The sequence below is a fragment of the Bos indicus x Bos taurus genome, chromosome 21 (genome assembly GCF_003369695.1).
Source record: "Bos indicus x Bos taurus breed Angus x Brahman F1 hybrid chromosome 21, Bos_hybrid_MaternalHap_v2.0, whole genome shotgun sequence".
In the NCBI taxonomy this organism is placed as follows: Eukaryota; Metazoa; Chordata; class Mammalia; order Artiodactyla; family Bovidae; genus Bos; species Bos indicus x Bos taurus.
In genome coordinates, this window is record NC_040096.1 from 21,961,993 (window position 1) to 21,984,162 (window position 22,170).

The 22,170-nt window shown below is 38.9% G+C and overlaps 1 protein-coding gene and 1 long non-coding RNA gene across 5 annotated transcripts in view; one reads left to right on the forward strand and one right to left on the reverse strand.

The window, feature by feature from the left end:
• The window catches only part of LOC113879470, a 35,551-nt gene extending 15,870 nt beyond the window's left edge, over positions 1-19,681 (forward strand). Inside the window, exon 3 of one of the 2 annotated variants that reach the window (XR_003507324.1) lies at positions 19,534-19,681. This is a non-coding gene — a long non-coding RNA (uncharacterized LOC113879470). Of the gene's footprint in view, positions 1-8,635; positions 8,668-19,533 lie in introns of those variants that run through there. The other variant, XR_003507322.1, reaches the window with a different exon arrangement.
• The window catches only part of BLM (BLM RecQ like helicase), a 93,240-nt gene extending 71,713 nt beyond the window's left edge, over positions 1-21,527 (reverse strand). The window contains exon 1 of one of the 3 annotated variants that reach the window (XM_027520936.1): positions 20,737-21,527. The gene's annotated coding sequence lies outside the window, so the exon portion shown is untranslated. The remainder of the gene's footprint in view (positions 1-20,736) is intronic. The other 2 variants (XM_027520933.1, XM_027520934.1) reach the window with 2 other exon arrangements.
• Between the last annotated feature and the right edge of the window lie 643 nt (positions 21,528-22,170).

A 22,170-nucleotide genomic window follows, 5' to 3' on the forward strand; every position in this document is an offset into this window, starting at 1 on the left:
TGTGAACCATTTAAAAAGTCTTTATTGAATTTATTCCAATATTGCTTCTGTATTTTATGTTTTGATTTTTTGGCTATAAGGCATGTGGGATCTTAAGCTCCTGGACCAGAGACTGAACCTACACTCCCCACATGGGAAGGTCGAGTCTTAAGCACTAGGCCACCAAGGGAGTCTCAGTGGAGAGTATTTTAAGACCATCATTCCCTGCATATCCAAAGGCATCTCCCCATTTTACATCCAGTTTAAAAGCACCGGCCTTTTGCCAAAGTATGTTTTCTCCAAGGCCCAGTCCAACATGGAAGTTTTTCACAGAATAAAGCCACACTACTGATCTCCACCAATGACGCGGAGACAGAGGCACACAGCCCTTCAGCCTTCAGACAAAGCAGGACAAAAGGTCCACGGCATCATTACACAACCTTTCCTAGCATTCCTTCTCAGGTTTTACTGTTCCTGTCTCATCCCGCTGCAAAATTTTCACACTTTATTGATTTTTGGATCAAAACTAGCCACAGTAGTCCGTAATAAAGATTTCTAACATTATTCCATGGCACGATTTGATGTGTATATTTGACCATCTTGGTAGTACCTACGTTTGACTAAGTATTTTGTAACTGCAGTGACAGATCGTGGATTCACAGTTAGCACGCAGTCAGTAGTAGTGTTCGCTGCTCGGCTGTGTCGGACTCTTTGCAGCCCCATGGACTGCAGCCCCGCCAGGTTCCTGTGTCCATGAGATTCTCTGGGCAAGAATACTGGAGTGGGTTGCCATTTCCTTCTCCAGGGGATCTTCCCAACCCAGGATCAAACCCAGGTCTCCTGCACTGCAGGCAGATTCTTTACCATCTCAACCTTAATGTATCCTTCCCTACTTTCAAGCTACACTGCTCTTTGGTTATTCCTCACAGGGTGGCGTCCTCTAGTCAGTTATATTCTGAAGCACGGCAGCAAGGACATAATTTTCCTATGCCACCAGCCTTCAGCAGTAATGCTTTTAAGAAGAGGTACAGAACATTTCTAGCACATTAGTATGCTTTCCCATGCTCTTTCCCAGTTGATACACACCATATATAACCACTATCTGACTATCACCATAGATTAGTTTTGCCTGTTCTTGAATTTCTTGATTCGTATATATGGATTCACACAGTATGTATTATTAATGTATATTTGAAATGGTGTCTGTTAAATCATTTCTAATAGGTACACTAAAACATGAAATTAGAAGTACTTAAAATCAAGACCCAATACAATATCTTATATTTTATAATAGAGGTGAACCCATTAAAAACAGGGGCAAAAATGAGACTGTTCTCTTATTTTCACTCTCATGCTGGACATTCTTGCTAATGCAAAAATATGCAAAAAGAGAAATATACTAGAAAGGATGAGAATATCATCACATGTAGACAATTTGATTATATACTACTAACTCAATCCAAAGAAAATCAGTCATTAACAATAGACAATTAAAACTTCAGGAAAGTGGGTAAATAAAAGATAAATATAAATCCACAAAAGTCAAATGTATTTTCATGTAATAGTAATAACTAACTAGAACATATAATTTTAAAAAAGTGTTCAATTAACAATAGCATGAAAAACATTAAGCTACCAATTAACCTAACAAAAGACATACGTCTTCATGATATAAAGAAAATGACCAAATATTACTGGGAAGAATAAAGAAAGATTTGGATCAAGAAATATATTTCATGTTCTTAAAAGAAAGGTTTAAATATAGCAGAGATATTTCGTTCTATATTAGTGAGTTTAATAAAATTCCAATTAAAATACCACAAGAATATTTCACAAAACTCAACCAAAACACTTCATTTGACAAAAGCATGAGGCAAGAATACAAAATAACAATGGGATGGGAAGTAGCATTAGAAATATTATAATCATATTAAGTGTAACTAATTTAAACAGCATGGTACTCAACTTTGAAAAAGAAAAACCAAAATATGTTTAGTGTGTAATGAGAGAAACATAACAAAATAAGGAAAGTAACCAATATTTAACAAATGTTATTAACATAATGAACACACAATATATTCTAGATCAGGAGTTGAAAAAACTATGACCTGTAGGCCAAAACGTGCCTGCAGCCTGTGTTTCTTAAATAAAGTTTTACTGAAACACAACAATGCCTGTTTATTCACATACTGCATGGTTGGGAAGTTACAACAGAGAATGTCTAGCCTGCAAAGCCTAAAACATTTACTATTTGGCCCCTCACAGAAAAGGCTTATTGACAATTGATCCTACTAGATTAGTGCTGGATAAAATAAGAAATTATTAAGTATTGGGTGGGGGGGAATAGACTGTGAGTTCGGGACTGACATGGACACACAGCTTTATTTAAAACTGATAACCAACAAGGGTCTACTGTATAGCACAGGGAACTCAATACTCTGTGGTAACCTAAAAGGGAAGAGAATCTGAAAAGGGATGCATGTGGATGTATGTATAACTGAATCACTGCTGTACAGGTGAAACTAACATAACACTGTTATTCAACTATGCTTCAATATAATTTTTTATAAAGTTAAAAAAAAGAAGAAATGATTATATACAGTGAATCTCTGACAAGAAGATAAAATGATCAAGTCAAAAGTGAGAACCCAGAGAGGTAAGGAGAATACTGACAGTTATTTTTGTCCTGAGGACAGCTGTCTAATTCTGAGAATCTGAACATCAGTTTTGCTAGCCTTGGAGGGAAAAGATGGAGAGAATCAAAGTCAAGGCAAAACCATGGTGGGAACTGTTTCCCCATAAAACTGTCACCCCAAAGGGCTCTATCATTTGGGCAAAGGTAAACTAAAATTAAACCCCACCTCTATCCCCAGGTATCTACAAATAAAGTTACCAATCAGTGAGGTGCTGAGTGGGAAAGACCCTGAAACCACAAGCCCAAATTTTGAAAATCTTTTCAACCCAATTTTATCAATCACATATTTAAAAAAAAATTCAAGTCATGAATTTAGATTAAAGCAATCCTAACCCCAAGGCACCTGGCAGAAACAAATGCAAAAATGTCTCTGGAGGACAAGCCCTTTATCTTATGCCTTAAATAGTTACCACGAGACAATGTGTAGCAAACAAAAATAGTCAAGCACAAAATGGAAACAAGGCACCAGGAATGAGAACTAGTTGTAACAGAAATAAACAGTATCAGACATAGCAGTATAAAGCTATTAAACCTCGTTTACAAAAATAAAAGACAAGCTGGAAAATATCTGCAGTAAACACAACTGTTAGATTGACCTTGTCAACAGAACTTTTAGGAATGAAAGCTACAACAACCAAAATTCAGAATTCAACAGATAGACTTTGTAGAACAGTAGACTGTTCAGTTGCTCAGTCGTGTCCAACTCTGCAACCCCATGGACTATACAGTATACCAGGCTCCTCTGTCCTCCACTGTCTCCTAGAGTTTGCTCAAATTCATGTCCACTGAGTCAGTGGATGATGCTATCTATTTCATCCTCTGCCACACCCTTCTTTTGCTTTCTATCCTTCCCAGCATCAGGGTCTTCTGCAATGAGTCAGCTCTTAGCATCAGGTGGCCAAAATACTAGAGCTTCAGCATCAGTCTTTCCAATGAATATTCAGGGTTGATTTCCTTTAGGATTGACTGGTTTGATCTCCTTGCAGTCCAAGGGACTCTCAAGAATCTTCTCCAGCACCAAATTCAAAAGTATAGATTCTTCAGTGATCAGCCTTCTTCTTCATGGTACAGCTCTCACATCTGTACATGACTACCAGAAAAAGCAGACTATACAGTAGGTTTGTCATAGCTTTCCTTCCAAGGAGCAAGCAGCTTAAATGTGTGGCTGTAATCACCGTCCACAATGATTTTGGAGCCCAAGAAAATATAATTTGTCACTGCTTCCACTTTTCCCCCTTCTATTCGTCATGAACTGATGGGACCGGATGCCGTGATCTTAGTTTTCTGAATGCTGAGTTTCAAGCCACCTTTTTCACTCTCCTTTTCACCCTCATTAAGAGGCTCTTTAGTTCCTCTTTGCTTTCTGTCATTAAAGTGGTATCATCTACATATCTAAAGTTATTGATATTTCTCCCAGCAATCTTGATTCCAGCTTGTGAGTCATCCAGCCAGCACTTTGCATGATGTACTCTGTATGTAAGTTAGGTAAGCAGGGTGACAATATACAGCCTTGATGTATTCCTTTCCCAATTTTGAACCAGTACACTGTTTCAGCAGACAACACAAAGCTGAAGAAGAGGAAATTAGTAACCTGGGGGGAAAACCAGAAGAAAGTGTCCAGGATCTGTCTCCATGGATTTCTCACACTTCTGCATGGTCCAAGCCTTCTGAGCAAAGGACATGTTAAGTAGCAAATGGCCTTGGTGGCTGTATTCCTCTGGAGGAATTAGGGGTCACACACTCCCCAGAGATATATCACAGTAGCAAAGATAAAGCCCTTTCTTTTCTCTCCCTGGAGACGCTTCCCTACATTCAGGATAACAAATCTCAAGGTCCCTTCCTCTCTCAGCCAGGGGAGATTTACCTACATCTCAAGGTAAAAAGTAATCTCTCTGGAAGATATCCCAGAAACCCTCAAGTGCTCACAGTCTCTGAATTTTGGGGTTCCTTTCCTGGGATGCACACAACTGTATGCACAGGTATCATGTAACTCTTATCACATCACCTTGTAGGAATTAGGGTGTAGGGAATGGATGCAAGGTATTGCCATAATAAACCACCTGTATCCCTCCCCAGGTGTCTGTGTCATTAGTACATGTTTAAGCACCTCTGTATGTGTCTGGCTAACTTGTGAGCTGAAAAACAGGGTAAAATTTAAGATCCTTCATAGTTTCTGACTTAATAGATGCATACACAGAATGATAAAGAAAACAGATGGAAAATATGAGAAGTTAAAAGACACGAAAGATAGAGTAAGAAAGTCTAACATAAATCTAGCTCCAGAAAGAGGAGAAACTGGGGCAGAATATTTAAAAACATAACAGCTGGAACGTTTCCAGAATGAATGACACAAATCTTCAGATTCAAGAAAGGAAATATATTCCGAGCAAGACAGATAAAAATAAATCCACACCAAAATATATCAACTGCAAAATTTGTGGGGTGTTTTTCCCCCCTTTTCTTTTTTGGCTATACCAAGCAGCTTATGGGATCTTAGTTCTGCAACCAGGGATTGAACCTGGGCCCTGGCATTGAAAGTGTAGAGTCCTAACCACTGGACTGCCAGGGACTTCCCCTAATCATACAATACTTGGATAGACTTTTGGATAGATTTCTCTTCAGTAAAATTGGAAATCTTAAGACAGTGGAATGGAACACAACATTATAAATCTATACTTTCGACAATGACAGTGGATTGATTAACATCTTTCAATCTGCTGAAAGTAAGCTAGGACTCTTTTCCCAGCAAAAACAGCGTTCAAAAATTGAGGCTGAATTGTAAATTACATCACAATAAGGCTGTTATTTTTTAAACTGGCTATCATGAAAGAAGGAAATGGAACCCACTCCATTTGGCAACCCCCTCCAGTACTCTTGCCTGGAAAACCCATGGACAGAGGGGCACAACTGAGCAACTTCACTTTCACTTTTCATAATTAAAGAAACAGAGTACTGGTGAGGATGTGAAGTGAAACCCTTATCCACTGCTGGCGGGAATGTAAAATGGTGCAGTTACTTTAGAAAACAGTCTGGCAGTTCCTCAAAAAGTTAAACACTGAGTTATCATATGATCCAGCAACTCCACTGCTAGATATACACTCAAAAAAGCTGAAAACAGGTATTCAAACAAATACTTGTATCTGAATGCTTATTGGGGCATTATTTATAATAGCCCCAAACTAGAAACAACCCAAATGCCCATCAACTGATGAATGAATGGATAAAGGAAATGTGGATAACCATATAATGGAATATTACTTGCTCATACAAAGGAATGTAGTACCGATAAATGCTACAATGATGATGAACCTTGAAATACTAAGCTAAGAGAAAGAAGCCAGGCACAAGGAACAACATATGGTATGACCCCATTTATATGACATGTCAAAAATAAGCAAACCTATAGAGTAATTAGTGATTGCCTGGGGCAGGGGTGCTGGTTAGATTGTGGTTTGATGGCTAGGGGTGTGGTGTTTTTCTTTGGGCTGACAAAGCTGTTCTAAGATTCAGTGTGACAACTGCTGCACCGGTGAATATACTAAAACCCTCTGAATTCTATACTTAAAATGGGTGAATTTTATGGTATGTGAGTTACAGCTAACAAAGTTGTTATTTAAAAATCAAGACAGGGGACTTCCCTGGTGGTCCAGTGGTTAAAACTTCGCCTTCCAATGTACGGGGTACGGGTTTGCTCCCCCGTCAGGAAGCTGAGATCCCATGTGCCTGGTGGTCAAAACACTAGAACACAGACAACAGAAACAATATCGTAACAAATTCAATACAGACTTAAAAAAAAATGGTCCACATGAAAAAAAAAATCTTTAAAAAATAATCAAGGCAAAATAAAGATATTTTCAGATAATCAAAAACCAAGAGTTTACCACCAGCAGACTCTCATTAGATGCAATTCTGAAGGATGTACTTTCATGTAGCAGAAAAGTGAGCCTGGATGGATGACAGCTAGACTGAAGGACAAAGAAAGTGGCGGACATTCGGTTAAATCTATGCAAACCTTGACTGTACAAAATAACAGTGTCCAGTGGGGTTAAAAAAATAGGTAAAACACCCAACAATAGATGACCCATAAATGAGGGAGGCAAAGACAGTGAATGTGTTCCAAGGCCCTTGTCTTGTCTGTGAGGAGTGTAATAAGTGTTGATAAGCTTAAAACTTTGAGAGCATAAATATGCATTTGTACTTTCTAGGGTAACTACCAAAGAACAAAAGCAGAGTATGTAACTTAAAATCTAGAAGGGAAAAATGATTAAAAACAAACAAACAAAAAAACTTTCACCTGTAAGAAAGCTACATAAAAGAGGAAAAAAATAATACAAAGGAAAAAATAAGGTAGTAGATTTAAATCCAAAAATTTATAAATTATAATAAATGTAAACAGACTGTCTTGATTAAAAGATTACAATCTGAATAAACGGTATCTAATATTTGCAGATTATTAGAGTCACATGTAAAAAATTAGGTGTATAGGAAGGTTGAAAGAAGATGGAAAAAATATACAAAAACTGCCCAAAAAAAGCTGATGGCTATATTCATATCAAAGAAAATAAATTTTAAGACATAAAGCTTCAGTAGAGATAAAGAATATAATGATAAAGAATTCAATTCACCAGGAAGATTCACTACTTTCAATTGGTATGGCTCATAAAATAACTGCAAAAATACATGCAGCAAAACTGATAGAATGACAAGAAACAGAAAAAAGCCTGTAATTATAGATTTAAAATTAGTGCTCTGTAAATGACAGAACAAGTAACTAAACAATCAGTAACAATCCAGAAATTTGAATAACACAAACTTGACAACTACACCATGTACACTTTTCAAGAACAGACATGTACAAAAACCAACCCTGTACTGGGTCACAAGGCAAGTCTCAACAAATTTCAAAGGACTGAATAATAATGACATGCTTCCAACCAATTGTAATTAAGCCCGAAATCAGCAATAAAAAGATAACTAGGAAAAAAAAAACTGTTTTCATATCCATTGATAATTCATACCTGAATAAATAATATGGTTATATAATGAAGGCTTTTCTAATCCCATTCTTTAGCAGCTGGCATTACCATTTAGTAGTTGGCCTTCCACTATCAAGAACTTTCCTGTCTCCCCTATTTGTTTTCTATCAGTAAAGATTCTTCATTTATTCAGTGGGTTGTAATCTATCCTGTCATTATTTATGGTGATGCTCTAATTGTTTCATATATGGATTATATATAAATAGATTCTGAACTGGGGGAAAGGGAGCAGGAGTGAGGCATGACACCGGGGCATGCAGAGACTTTTGGGAGAGATGGGTATGTTCGCTAACCCGATTGTGGTGATGATATATGTATCAAAGCTGATCAAATCATAACTCAAATGTGTGCAGTTTATTATAGGTCAACAAAACAGCTTCAAAAAAGGCAAACTCAAGGAGCATCTCTAGAAGACTGAATTTTACTTCACTCTAGCTGTTTGATAACACTTGGGGCTTCCCTAGTGGCTCAGTGATAAAAGAATCTGCCTGCAATGCAGGAGACGAGGGTTCGATCCCTGGGTTGGGAAGATCCCCTGGAGGAGGAAATGGCAGTATTCTGTCCTGGGAAATCCCATGGACAGAGAAGCCTGGCAGCCTACAGTCCACGGGGTTGCAAAGTGTCAGACACAACTGAGCACGAGCACAAGAGACAGATGACTAAATCAATAACAGTAATATGAAGCACCCAATAAGATGTTTTTGAAGTTTCCCTTCATTGGTCTGAAACAATTTATTAGCATTGTGGTTACCTAGACTTTTGAAGTTTAGTAGAATTTTCCCTATGAAACCATTTGCACCTAATGCTTTTTGTTTTCAATGAAATGGTTCTTTCAAAACTGTTTATCCTATGGAAATTGAACTATTTAACTTGTAATCTTTATGAGGATCCATTTTATCAAATTCTATTTCTCTACCCATTTCAGATGGTGACTGCAGCTATGAAATTAAAAGACGCTTAATGCTTGGAAAAATAGTTATGACCAACCTAGACAGCATATTAAAAAGCAGAGACATTACTTTGCCACAAAGGTCCATCTAGTCAAAGCTATGGTTTTTCCAGTAGTCATGTATGGATATGAGAGCTGGACTATAAAGAAAGCTGAGCACCGAAAAATTGATGCTTTTGAACCGTGGTGTTGGAAAAGACTCTTGAGAGTCAGATCCAACCCGTCCATCCTAAAGGAGATGAGTCCTGAGTGTTCATTGGAAGGACTGATGTTGAAGTTGAAACTCCAATACTTTGGCCACCTGATGTGAAGAGCTGACTCATCTGAAAAGACCTTGATGCTGGGAAATATTGAAGGCGGGAGAAGAAGGGGATGACAGAGAATGAGATGGTTGGATGGCATCACTGACTCAATGGACATGAGTTTGAGTAAACTCTGGGAGTTGGTGATGGACAGGGAGGCCTGGTGTGCTGCAGTCCATGGGTTGCAAAGAGCCGGAAACGACAGAGCAACTGATCTGAACTGAACCCATTTCATATAAATATTCAAATATGTTTAGAGGTATGCAAATTAATCTCATCAGTTCAGTCGCTCAGTCATGTCTGACTCTTTGTGACCCCATGAATGGCAGCATGCCAGGCCTCCCTGTCCATCACCAACTCCCAGAGTTTCTTTTCTATCAGTGAGTTTTTCCCCATTTGTCATTTTGTATTTGCGATTTCCCCCTATTTTCTTTAATTTTTAAAACTTGATTTATTTTGGCTGCACTGGGTCTTTGTTGCAGCAGGTGGGCTTTTTCTAGGTGGGGTGAACAGAGGCTGTCTTCCTTGCGGTGCGTGGGCTTCTCATTGCAGTGGCTTCTCTTGTTGTGAAGCACGGGCTCCAGGCATGTAGTAGCAGTTCCAGGGCTTGGGCTCAGTAGTTGTGGTGCACTGATTAGTTGCTCTGTGGCATGTAGGATCTTCCCAGACTAGGGCTCAAATCCGTGTCTCCTGCATTGGCGGGCAGATTCTTAACCACTGGACCACGAGGGAAGCCCAATCCCCCCGCCTATTTTCTTAAGTTAGGCAGTAGTTTGCTAGTTTGCTAAATTTTTCAAGATACAAGATTTTGATTGATTAATCATGTTTTTCAGTTCTCTATCTCAGTAATTTCTCTGTCTTTATTATATTTTTGCCTCTTGTGCTTTCATTTGGTTTACTTTGTTGTCCTTTTTCTAACTTTCCAAGCTTGCAATTTAGTTCATCTATTCTCTTTCCTTCATTTATAATGGCTTTAAAGCTATAAATTCCCCCCTTCATCACTTCATTATGTGTCTTACAGAATCTGATTTGTTGTTTTCATTTCATTAATTTTCAAGAATCCTTTATTTCTATCTGTATTTCCCTTCTGTCTGACAGTATGTTAATAGAAAGTTTTTAATTTTCTAGATGAAGAGTCTTTGCCTTTTTAAAAAAAGAAAAAAACATTCTAAATTTCTAGTTTTGTTGTACAATGACAAGAACAGTTCAAAATATTTGTACTTTTGGGGAAATACTAATGTTTTCTTTGTGACCAAACATATTGCAAAAATTAAAAAAGGGAGAAATTTCACTGAGAACAGTTGCAAAGTCTTGAAGGGGGTGCTCTCCTCACATGTTCTTCTTTCATAGCTTGCTTTACGTTCCTGGGCAGGAAGCTTACTTTATCACCTGATTTTCTCCTTGTTAAGCAACAGCGCAGTCGATGAGATCTGCAACTCAGCCACTCTGAACTCTTGCTTTCCTCCAATGGTCTTGGGTTCAGAGCATCCCTTTCCAACTTCTTTCTCCATATAAAGTAAGGTTGTTCTCCTATGTTTTCTGGGCTTACCTGTGGTTTGCTATAGTTTGCATGTCCTAAATTGCAATTCCTCTGCCATTCCTGAATAAGTTCATTTTGCCAGTAAAATAACTATTTTATTTTTTAGGTTGATAACATGAACTATTTTTATGAATATAAAATGCACACTTGAGTAGATACATTATTACTGGACTAATCCTACAATTTTCCCATAAAAATTACTTTAATTTTTCAAAGTAAAAAAAAGAGATAGAGAAAGGAGGAAAGAGATCCAGGAAATCCTTATGTTTGGAAATAAAGGAATATACTTATTAAAAAAGCATGCATCAAATAAGATAACAGAATGGGCATTAGTATATATTTTTGAACTGAACAATAATGAAAGTTTACATATAAAAACTTGTGCTCTGCAACTAAAGATGCACTTACAGGGAAATGCACAGCCTTAACTATTCTATCTCATATGTTTTTCATTTTCACAAATGAAAAACAAAATAAGTCCAATGAACATAGAAAGAAGAAAATTATAAAGAGCCAAAATAATGAACAAATAATAGAGTCAGTAAACAAGGTTTGTTCTGTGAAAAGACTTATCAAAAACAAGAGAAAAGGCATGCATAACTCACTATCAGGACTAAAAGAAGAAACTCAATCACATATAATATAGACATTAAAATATAATAGGTTGTTATGAACAACTTTGAGCCAGTGAAATTTAAAGTTTAGATGAAAGGGACAAATTTCTTTACAAACATAGTTATCAAAACTCATTCAAAAAGACAGAAAGCCTACAGCCTTACAATTAAAGAAATATCTGTGGTTAAAAATCTACCCATAAAGATACTATCATCACCCAAGAGCTGGTGAATTCTTCTGAGCATTTATGACAATAGAATATTCTAATTATAAAATACTTTATTTAAAATTCCAAATTTTAGAATGATTCCAAAGTACAGAAAGACTGAACCTCCCAACTCTATGAAACTAGCATAATTTTGGTACAGAATTCTGCAAGGGCAGTTAACAAGAAAAATTACAAGTCAATTCTCATGCATGAATGTAGCCACAAAAAATCCCAAACAATATGTTAGCAAACCAAATCCAGTCATGTATAAAATATATTATGACCAAGTCGCACTGTTTCAGGAATGCATGGTTGGCAACATTAATAAATCAAATTATTAAAGCAGAAGAATCTTATGATTTTTCTCAAGAGCTGCAGAATAAGCATATGGTAAAATCAAATAAATATCCATTCACAATGAGATCCATTCTTTATGAAAACTCTTATCAAAGAAGGAATAAAAGGGAACTTCCCTAACCCTAGAGGGGATATACAATTACAAAATAAACAAGTCTCCATCCAGTGGGATGAAATTTAGAAAGCTTTTCCTTTTAGATCAGGAATACTACAGCGATGCCCACTCTCACTGCTTCCATACGATGTGCACCGGAAGTTTAAGCCAAAGCAGCACAGCAAGAACAGTAAACAAACAGCACAGGAGGACTGGAAAGAAGCAAGAACATTAACATTCACAAATGACACACTGTGTATATAGAAGGACTAGGAGATCTTCAGATTAATGGAGGGGGAAAGCCTCAAGAAGATGCAAAGGGCAAGGAAACAGATTCTTCCGTAGAGGTTCCAGAAAGGAACACAGGGAACACCAATACCTTGATTTTAGCCCAACGAGACCCATTCAACTTTGGGACTACAGACTGTAAGATAATAAATCTGTGTTGTTTCAAGCCACTGAATTTGTGGTTACTTGTTACAGCAGAAAACAAATGCAGTGAGTTTAGGCAGACTGTGAGTATACAAAAATTAATTCTATTTTTATATATCACCAATAAACAGAAAATTTCAGAAAGCTTACCATTTACAATGGCATAAAAATTTTAAAGTCCAAAAAATAAATCTACCAAACTATGTCTATGATTCTGTTCAGAAAATTATAAACAATTATTAAGAGAAATTAAGGAGTAATCAAAGGACTCTTTGAGACCCCATGGAATTCTCCAGGCAAGAATACTGGAGTGAGTTGCCGTGCCCTTCACCAGGGACTCTTTCCAACCCAGGGGTCAAACCCAGGTCTCCTGCATTGCAGGCAGATTCTTTACCGTTTGAGCTACCCAGAAAGCCCACAAGGAGTAAACAAATATTTGAATCATAGTCATGACTGGAAGACAACAACACTATCAAGATGTCCATTCTCCCCAAACTGATGTATAACTTCATGCAACTCTAATCAAAATTCTATTTTTTTCCCTTGAAGGAATTTAATAGATGAATGTATAGTTTATATGGTGATACAAAATTCCAAAAATAGCCAAGACACTCTTGAAGACCTACAGGGTCAGAAGACTAGCGCCAGCAGACATATGAGGACTTACTAAAAACCTACTTTAACAACAGTGAGATACTGATGCAAGGATAGGCAAATAGATCAGTTTCTCTTTGGTCTAAAGAGACTAAAGAATCCACAAGCAAGGCAATATACAGACACTTAACTGATGACAAAAGTGGCGCTGCAGAACGCTAGGGAAGGAGTCTTTCAGTAAATGGGGCTGGGGCACTGGATATCTACATAAGAAATGAAATTTAAACACTACTTCACTCCACACACATAAATCATTTTCAAATGAACTGCAGCTCTAAATGTAAAGGGCAAAACAATAAAGTTTCTGGAAAAGAATACAGAATAATTGTATAATCACCAAGAGATTTATCAAACAAGATATAAAAAGCACTAACAAAAAAGATAAAGATAAGAAAAACTGAACTGTCATTTTAATTAAGAATCTTCTGTGTGCCAACTAGTTTAAAATAACTTGCTTGGTGGCTCAAACCGTAAAGAATCTGTCTGTGATATGTGAGACCTGGGTTTGATCCCTGGGTTGGGAAGATGTCCTGGAGAAGGGAATGCCAACCCACTCCAGTATTCTGGCCTGGAGAATTCCATGGACAGAGGAGCCTGGCAGGCTACAGTCCATAGGGTTGCAGAGTCAGACATGACTGAGCGACTTGCACTTTCAGGACCTGACATCTGAAAATAAAGAAAAATAAGATCCTGATTGGGCTTCCCAGGTGGCACAGTGGTCAAGAGTCCACCTGCGATGCAGGAGACTCAGGTTAGATGCCTGTGTTGGGAAGATCCCCTGGAGGAGGAAACGGCAACTCACTCCAGTATTCTTGCCTGGGAAATCCCATGGACAGAGGAGCCGGTGGGATACAGTAGAGGGGGTTGCAAAGAGTTGGACACGACTGAAACAAGCACAAGCAAGCAAGCAAGGTCCTGATCAGCACACAAATTAGGATAATTGTTCTCTTTGGGGATGAGGATGAGACTGGGGCAGAGAGGAGGCTTTTGAAGGTGCTAGCAATGTTCTAACCTGGGACATGGGTACAGGGGTGTTTGCTTTGATACATGTCATTAACATGCTGTTGGTGGAGTCCCCAGAGACCACTCCCTCATGTTCAGTGATGAAGGACCCCCAGGCATACAGTCCCAATACACAGCTAATTTTCATTACAACAGGCGGTAAAGACACACCATCAGATCAGCAAGGGGAAAAGACACGCCAGTCTCTAGGAATCCATGCTGGCTTTACATACTCTCTCCCTACTAGACAGCATGCTCTCTCTCAAGGAAAGCGTAGCTACATGTGCACAATGGTTCTTCCCCAGGGAACTCACCAGAGATGCAATGGTTAGGGTCTTTATCTAGGGCTGGTCACATGAGAACCCTTTAACCCCAAAATGTCAGCTTCCCAGAATGAAAGCAAGTGTTAGTGCCCCCCGTAGGCAAAAGGACCTTATTAGCTTAAGAGAGGTTCCAAAAGGTTCCAAGAGTTCCTAGACACCAGTCAAGGGCCAATCTTGCGTGCAGGTCTAAGGATAATTCTCAGGCCTACTATGTTAACTACTCCCACAAAGCTTATGGGCTTCCTTGGTGGCTCAGCAGTAAAGAATACGCCTGCTAATGGCAGGAGATGCGAGTTCGATCCCTGGGTTGTTAAGATCCCCTAGAGAAGGAAATGGCAACCTACTCCAGTATTTTTGCCTGGGAAATCCCACAGATAGTGCCTGGTGGGCTACAGTCCATGGGGTCACAAAAAAAAGCTGGACATGACTTAGCGACTAAACAACAACACAGTTTATATGGATGTTTTCTACACTTTTCCCCATGAAATATAATGTATATTATTTCACAGTAGGGTGGAGGAGAGGAACTTTAGAGTTTGGGATTGTACATATTGCTGTATTTAAAATGCATAACCATCAAGGACAAACTGTATAACACAGGGAACTCTGCTCAATGTTAAGTAACAACCTAAACGGGGAAAGAATTTGAGAAAGAATAGATACATGTGTGTATAACTAAATCACTTCACTGAACAACTAAAACTATCACAACACTGTTAATCAACTATACTCCAATGTAAAATAAAAAGTCAAAAAATTTTCATAATAAAAATGTTTAAAAATAATTGACTAAAATTATATTAAATCCACTTTTAAGAGCCACAGACGAGAAGATATCAGCAATATGTATAACAAATAAAAACTATGTGGAATGTAAAAATATCTCCTACAAAACAAGAAAGACAACTGCACAGAAAAGACAGAATACTTGAAGAGTCACTTTAAAAGAGGAAACAGTCCATAAATACAAGGTGCTCAACTTCATTAGTAATCCAGGAACTAAAACCATAAGAAAACACATACACGTACTTGACAGGCAAAAAACAAAATCACAGTATCAAATATTAGAAAGGATGTGGGGTAATGAAAAGTCTAATACACGTAGGAGTGCAACCACTTTTGAAGACCATCTGGCTTCAGATCAAAAAGTAAAACCTAAACATACCCTTAGACCCAGTGCTTCTACTCCTAGTTATATACAAACTAAAGAACGTGTGCAGCAGGAGTATATACAAGATCATTCAGAGCAACATTAATAGCCAAAATCTGAAACCAGCCCAAACGCCATCAAAAGCAGGGTGGATAAACTGAGGCACAATCAGACAACAGGATATTCTATGGCAACAAAATAAGCTTTTATTCTAAATCATTAAATTATTTAAAAAATTAGAAAACCTATATCTGCGCCTTCCCTGGTGGGCCAATGGTAAAGACTCAATGTTTTCACTGCAGAGGGCACAGGTGCGATCCCTTAAGCTAATAAGGTCCTTCTGCCTATGTGGGGCACTAACACTTGCTTTTATTCTGAGAAGCTGACGTTTTGGGGCTAAAGGGTTCCTATTAGTTATCCCTGGGGGAACTAATATCCCCCATGCCACAGGGCATGGCCAAAAAATTAAAGAAGAAAAGGAAAACTTGTATCTACAATATGGAAGAGTCTCACAAACGTAACATTGAATCGAAGAAGAAAGACAAAGTAGAAACAAACCATCAAGCCATTTACTGAGTTCAAAACCAGGCAAAACTGAATTAACTGCATTACTTACACGTGCAGACAGGGGGTACGGGGGTACTGATAATGTTATATTTCTTCATCTGGGTGACAGTTACATGTAATTACAGTTTTATAATTATTCTTTACATTTACATAATTTTAATTTATAGTTAAACTCGATATTCTTTATTGTATATATACACACACAATGTACTTAAAAAATGTATCTACTTTCACACACAAATTTTTTTTGCAAAAACAGCAACAAATAACAAATAAAGCATTAATATTAAAAACACATAAAGCTCCAAAGAACAAATGATCAGGGAGTATAAATACACAGTTAACCAGAATATACACATACAAAATAATCTTATGGAAAAATGTTCAACTTTTCTAATAATTAATACCATGAGACATTTCACACCTATTAAAACAAGAAGAAGAATGGAATACTGTGATAATTTATAAGATAAATGACAACCACAAAGACTGAGAAGCTACGTGGAATAACTTAAAACTGGGGAAAAAAACAGTAAATTATGAATACACAAAGGTTATTTAGAAATTTTAAAATTTAAATTTCATGAGAAAATAAAAACAGCTGAAGTGAGTGAAAGACAGATTGACTGCAAAATTTTTTTCTTGATATTGAGAACATGGTTCATTAAGATATAGGACTTTTTAGATAAAGTAAACTCAATAGTTCCTTGCTATTCTTTAAGAACAAAGTCCCTATGTCATAATGCCAAGAACTTCCACTAGCTGCTTTTAACTTGTATTTTCACTCTGTGCCAGAGATTGTAGGAAGCACTAGAGGACAGAGATAGGCAAGACATAATTATTACCCTCAATGAGCTTCTAGATGAGTAGGAAATAGCCATGCCAATAAATAATTATAATGGAATGGGGTAAGTCCTACAAAGTCCTTGTAAAGTCTTTTCTTACAAGTCTTATGACTTCCCAGATGAAGGTAAAATTCAGGAAAATCACAGAACAGCTTTCCAAAGAATACTGAATTGGATCTTGAAGGACAACTGGAACCTTTCAAACAGGGTGGAAGTTGTGAAGAGTAGTCAATGCACTATTTGTGCAAAGACTGGTGTGGACTAGCAAGGGTTAGAGGAGACTGTTCAAAGGCCTCATGTATTGAGCTACAAGCAATGGAGACCCACAATGGCTTTTCCCATTTTGCTCCCCAAAATACTCTGCAGTTACCCATGGACCTCTTTTTCTATCCTTTCTTCCCTTAAACAGAATAAATACAAAATACAACTCAAGTAACATACAGCTGTAATGCAATCCCATGAAATTTTTCACAGAATTAGAACAAATAATTCTAAAATTCATACAGAATCATAAAAGACCCCAAACTGCCAAAGCAATTGTGAGAAAAAAGAACAAAGCTGGAGGTATTGCTCTCTGAGACTTCTGACTATACTACAAAGCCACAGAAATCAAAACAGCACAGTACTGGCATAAGCACAGACACATAGATCAGTGCATCAGGATAGAGGGCGCAGACATAAACCCACACACCTGTGATCAATTAATTGATAACAAAGAAGGCAACAATATACAACGGAGAAGAGTTTCCTCAACAAGTGTGCTGAGTAAACAAAAAGCCAATCAAAAAATGGGCAGAAGACTTAAACAGACATTTTTCAAAGACATACAGATGGCTAACAAGTACATGAAAAGATGCTCAAAACTGCTAATTGTGAGAGAAAATGCAGGTCAAAACAATGAGATAACACCTCATAATATTAGTGATATCTGACTCAAGATATCAGTCAGAATGGCTGTCATCAAAAAGCCTACAGACGATAAATATAGGAGAGAAAGTGGAGAAAAGAGAACCCTTGTATACTATTGATGGGAATGGTGCACCCAGCAAGCAAAGCAATATGGAGGGTCCTCAAAAACTGAACTACCATATGATCCAGCAATTCCACTTCTGGGCATACATCTAAGAAAAATGAAAATACTAATTCAAAAAGATACATTCATCCCAATGTTCATAGCAGCACTATTTACAGCAGCCAAAACATCAAAGTAATGCATCAGCAGATGAATGAATAAAAAAGATGTGGTGTGTACACACACACACAAATAAATAATACTCAGCCATAAAAAACATGAAATTCCACCATTTGTAGCGATATCAGTGGACTCCGACCATTATCCTGCAATAACACTTAATGGAGTATAATCTGCAAAAATACCGAATTGCTGTGCTATATACCTGACACAAATACAATACTGTAAATCAACTATACTTCAAAGGAAAATGTTACATGTTAAAATATATAGTTAACTAGTGCTACTACTAAGTTGCTTCAGTCGTGTTCGACTCTGTGGGACCCCACAGACGGCAGCCCACCAGGCTCCGCCGTCCCTGGGATTCTCCAGGCAAGAATACTGGAGTGGGTTGCCATTGCCTTCTCCAAAATACCTACTATCTACATCAAAGGTCTCTCTCCTAACCTTAGAAGTAAATTAGGGCATTACTAACATATGCAAGAAAAATAATAAATTATTGCTTGGAGAGAAAGACAAACAGGTCTATTCCCTGCTGGTCCAGTGGTTAAGACTCTGCACTTTCCTTGCAGGAAAGTGAAAGTGAAGTCGCTCAGTCGTGTCCAACTCTTTGCGACCCCATGGACTGTAGCCTACTAGGCTCCTCCATCCGTGGGATTTTCCAGGCAAGAGTATTGGAATGGGTTGCCATTTCCTTCTCCAACTAGTACTACTATATTTAATATAGTGTTTATATTTAATTTTGTACTATATATTTCCTTTAAAAACTTTTTTAAAATATTTCAAACATACAGAAAAGTACAGAAAATAGAACAATTCCCATGTACCCACCAACCAAATTTAAGAATTTCTAAGTTCTGTCCTGTTGTTGTTTAGAAGCCATGGACTGTAGCCCACCAAGCTCCTCTGTCCATGAGATTTCCCAGGCAATACTGGAGTAGGTATCTCCAGGGGAATATTCCAGAATCAGGGATCAAACCTGCATTTCCTGTATTAGCAGGCGAATTCTTTACCACAGAGCCACCAAGAAAGTCCAAACTCTATCCTATTTCTCTTTTAAAGGCATAAAACGTTTCAGATATATTTAAAATCCTATTCACTTCCCCTATCTTCCTCTCCAGAGACTGTGACTATCCTAAAGTGGATGTGTATAATTTCCCTGCACATTATTCTTTTACTGCACATCTAACACTACAGTCTTTTTCCAATTTTTAAATCCTGGGTTTCCTCATCAGTAAAATGAAGGCAATAGCTTCCGGTTGCTGGGAGGATGAGAAATATTATGCATAAAGTGGTTATCATGGGGACTGATGCTGAAAATGATTCAAGATCCAGAAATTTCCTTTCCTCCTACTAGACTATAAGTTACTTTTTGACAGTTAGCAGCCTGGCTAACTAAATGTTGTTTCAATTTAATTCTACTTATTATTTCACACAGAATACTCTGCCTCTCCCTTCTCCAATTTTGGCTTTCTCACTATGTCCCTTAACCTTTTTTTTTTAATTGAAGTCTAATTGCTTTACAATGTTGAGTTAGTTTCTGCTGTACAATAAAGTGAATCAGTTACATAAATTGCTCCTTACTCTTGACAGGGGCACAGGAGTGCTATTTATCCATGTTGGTGGCACCAGGAGCTGGCTGTTGTTTTTCTCCATAACTTGTGGCTGACTTTTGCAAACCCATAGACTGTAGCCCGCCAAGCTAAGCCCCTCCATCCGTGGGATTTCCCAAGCAAGAATACTGGAGTGGGTTGCCATTTCCTTCTCCAGGGGATCTTCCCAATCTTGGGATCAAATCCACATCTCCTGCATTGGCAGGAAGATTCTTTACCACGAGGGAAGCCCAAGCTGTCAGGTACCATTTCAGGCCACTAGACATCCAAAGTTGCAAGTAACCTAAGGGCAAGTAAGGGGTACATGAAGAATCCCCCGGTTGTACAAGGTGTTTTGGGGTCTGGCAGTTCTTAATTAAAATCCTATCTCTAGCATTTACAAATGCCCTTTCACAAAGACACGTGTTTGTGCTCTAGTCTCAATGGCTAAAGTGAGAACAATCCTACCTAGTTCTCTGGGTGGTGATAAAAGAATCCTTACTAAGTAGTAAGTACTCTATGAAGCATTTACTGGCATATACAGCATTAAGTCGGTTCAATACTAACAAAAACTCCAAGACGTAAAATAGGTCATCTCCTTCATGTAAGAAGGAAACTGAGGTACTTTATGAGTTGGAGAGCCACAGACCTAGTATGTGCAGAGGCTGGCATCTGAACTCAGGAAATCTGATACAGTCTGTGCCCTTAACCATTTCCCTTTGCTGGAGGTAAGCTACAGTTAAGATAAAGGGGTGCCGGGCACGTGGTACACAGCACTCAAAACACCACTGCCTGGCTCATGATTGTGGAAGGCCATTTAGAAACGTACAGTGTTTTGGTTTTCCCTCGGTAGAGAAACGGGGTAGTGCCAGGAATCTAGACAGTTGACCGTTCTGTGCCAGGCATCAGGGCAGGCACTGGAGCACACGAACAAGAACATAGTGGGTGCCAGGCCGGCTCTGCCCCCGACGCCCTGGGACAGCCTGGTAAAGTTAGCCCCCGCCCCCGGGCCTCTGTTTCCGCATCTGAGGATCTTCTCTCATGCCGCTCGCGGGACTGGAGGACTCCGGACTCTGGCCTAGCCGAACCGAGGGAAACAACGGAAGGAACCGGAGAGGCCTCCGTCTCCATCCCTGGGCCGGATGGCCAGGAACGGAGCTGGGCCAGGCGGACAACCCGTAAGTCGGCGTGTGCGGGAACTCACCTCTCCTACAGTCTGGAAGCGGGTGGAACCAGGATCTAAACTACCCGCGTCGCTGCCACAGCCCCGGGGCCGCGCGCCAGCTCATTTCGCGCCGGAAGCCGACAGATTCCGATTGGCTGCGTCCCGAAGAAGCCGACCAATACTGTCCCTCGGTGGCACCTGTCCCCCGCCCCATGGGCTGCTGGGGCAGGATACGCGTACAGGGCCGAGAGGGGCACGTATTCGCAAAGCCCAATCAAAGCCCGGAATTCGAGGTCAGGTGACTACAGTTAATCCCCCGGGCTTCCGGCCTTGGCAGAGTCCTTTGTTTTTAGTGAGTTAGAAAGTGTGTTGCAAAAGGCTGTCAGTGAGAAAGGCTCCTGGAACACGACTGTGGCTGAATTGAAAACCCCCGCGTTTAAGGGGAGCCTGAGATTTTTGAGTTCCCATAGGCCCCGCCAAGGCTCTGCGCCCCGGTCTTTTTGGTTCTGTCTCTGAGACTTGAACTCCTGTCCTCTCCACCTGCTTGGTAACGCTGGCCTCTACCCCACACAGTATGTTCTAAGTGAGCAACTGGAAATTGTTATTGATGGAGAAAAGGGTGTCAAACTCAGATGCATGCAGGGATATGTGCAGTAGCTGAGTGAAAACCCATGCTGAGGTTCCAAGTGATTTTTTTCATCAGGAAACTGTGGGCCTTCTGATGCCAGATTTTCTTTACTCCCTAAAGAAATGAATTTATTTGTCCTTTAAAAAAAAAACTGAAAAATCTGTTTCAGTCCTATTTTGTGATTGAAATCTGCTAGGTTTTTTTCCATTTTCTAAAATTAGAGTATAATTGCTTTACAATGTTGTGTTTCTGCTGTACAACAGAAGTGAATCAGCTGTATGTATACATATATCCCCTCTCTCTTGAATCTCCCTCCTTCATCACCACCCCCACTGCACCCCTCTAGGTCATCACAGAGAACAGAGTTGAGCTCACTATGCGATACAGCAGCTTCCCTTTAGCTATCTAAATCTGTTTTTCAAATGTTCAGAAACAAAGCCTAATGGGACAATCAGAACACATCGCTGTTGAATTACTCTAGGAAAAAAAAGCAAAAGCAGAGTCAGCTAAGCAGACTTTTAATAGCAAAATGATCAAACAGGAAGCAGGATAGGGATAAAGAACAAAGAGTGAATAATTTACCAAAAGAATAAAGCGTTAACTTTTAAATTCAAAGGGTACCACAAGTAGGATCCTCTCTCAGAATTCAATAAAGTTTGACCCTCAGCTGAAATCACCTAAACCACACACTGCCTGAATTCTCCTTTGCTTTTTTCTTCACTGTCTTTCAACTTTGTGCTCTTTTCCAGTGCGAGGCATTGTGCCAGGCCCTGGAGAGTGTCCTTGAGGAGCATACATTCTTTTAGACATCTTTTGAGGAGGCAGACACTTGTACACTTTATGAC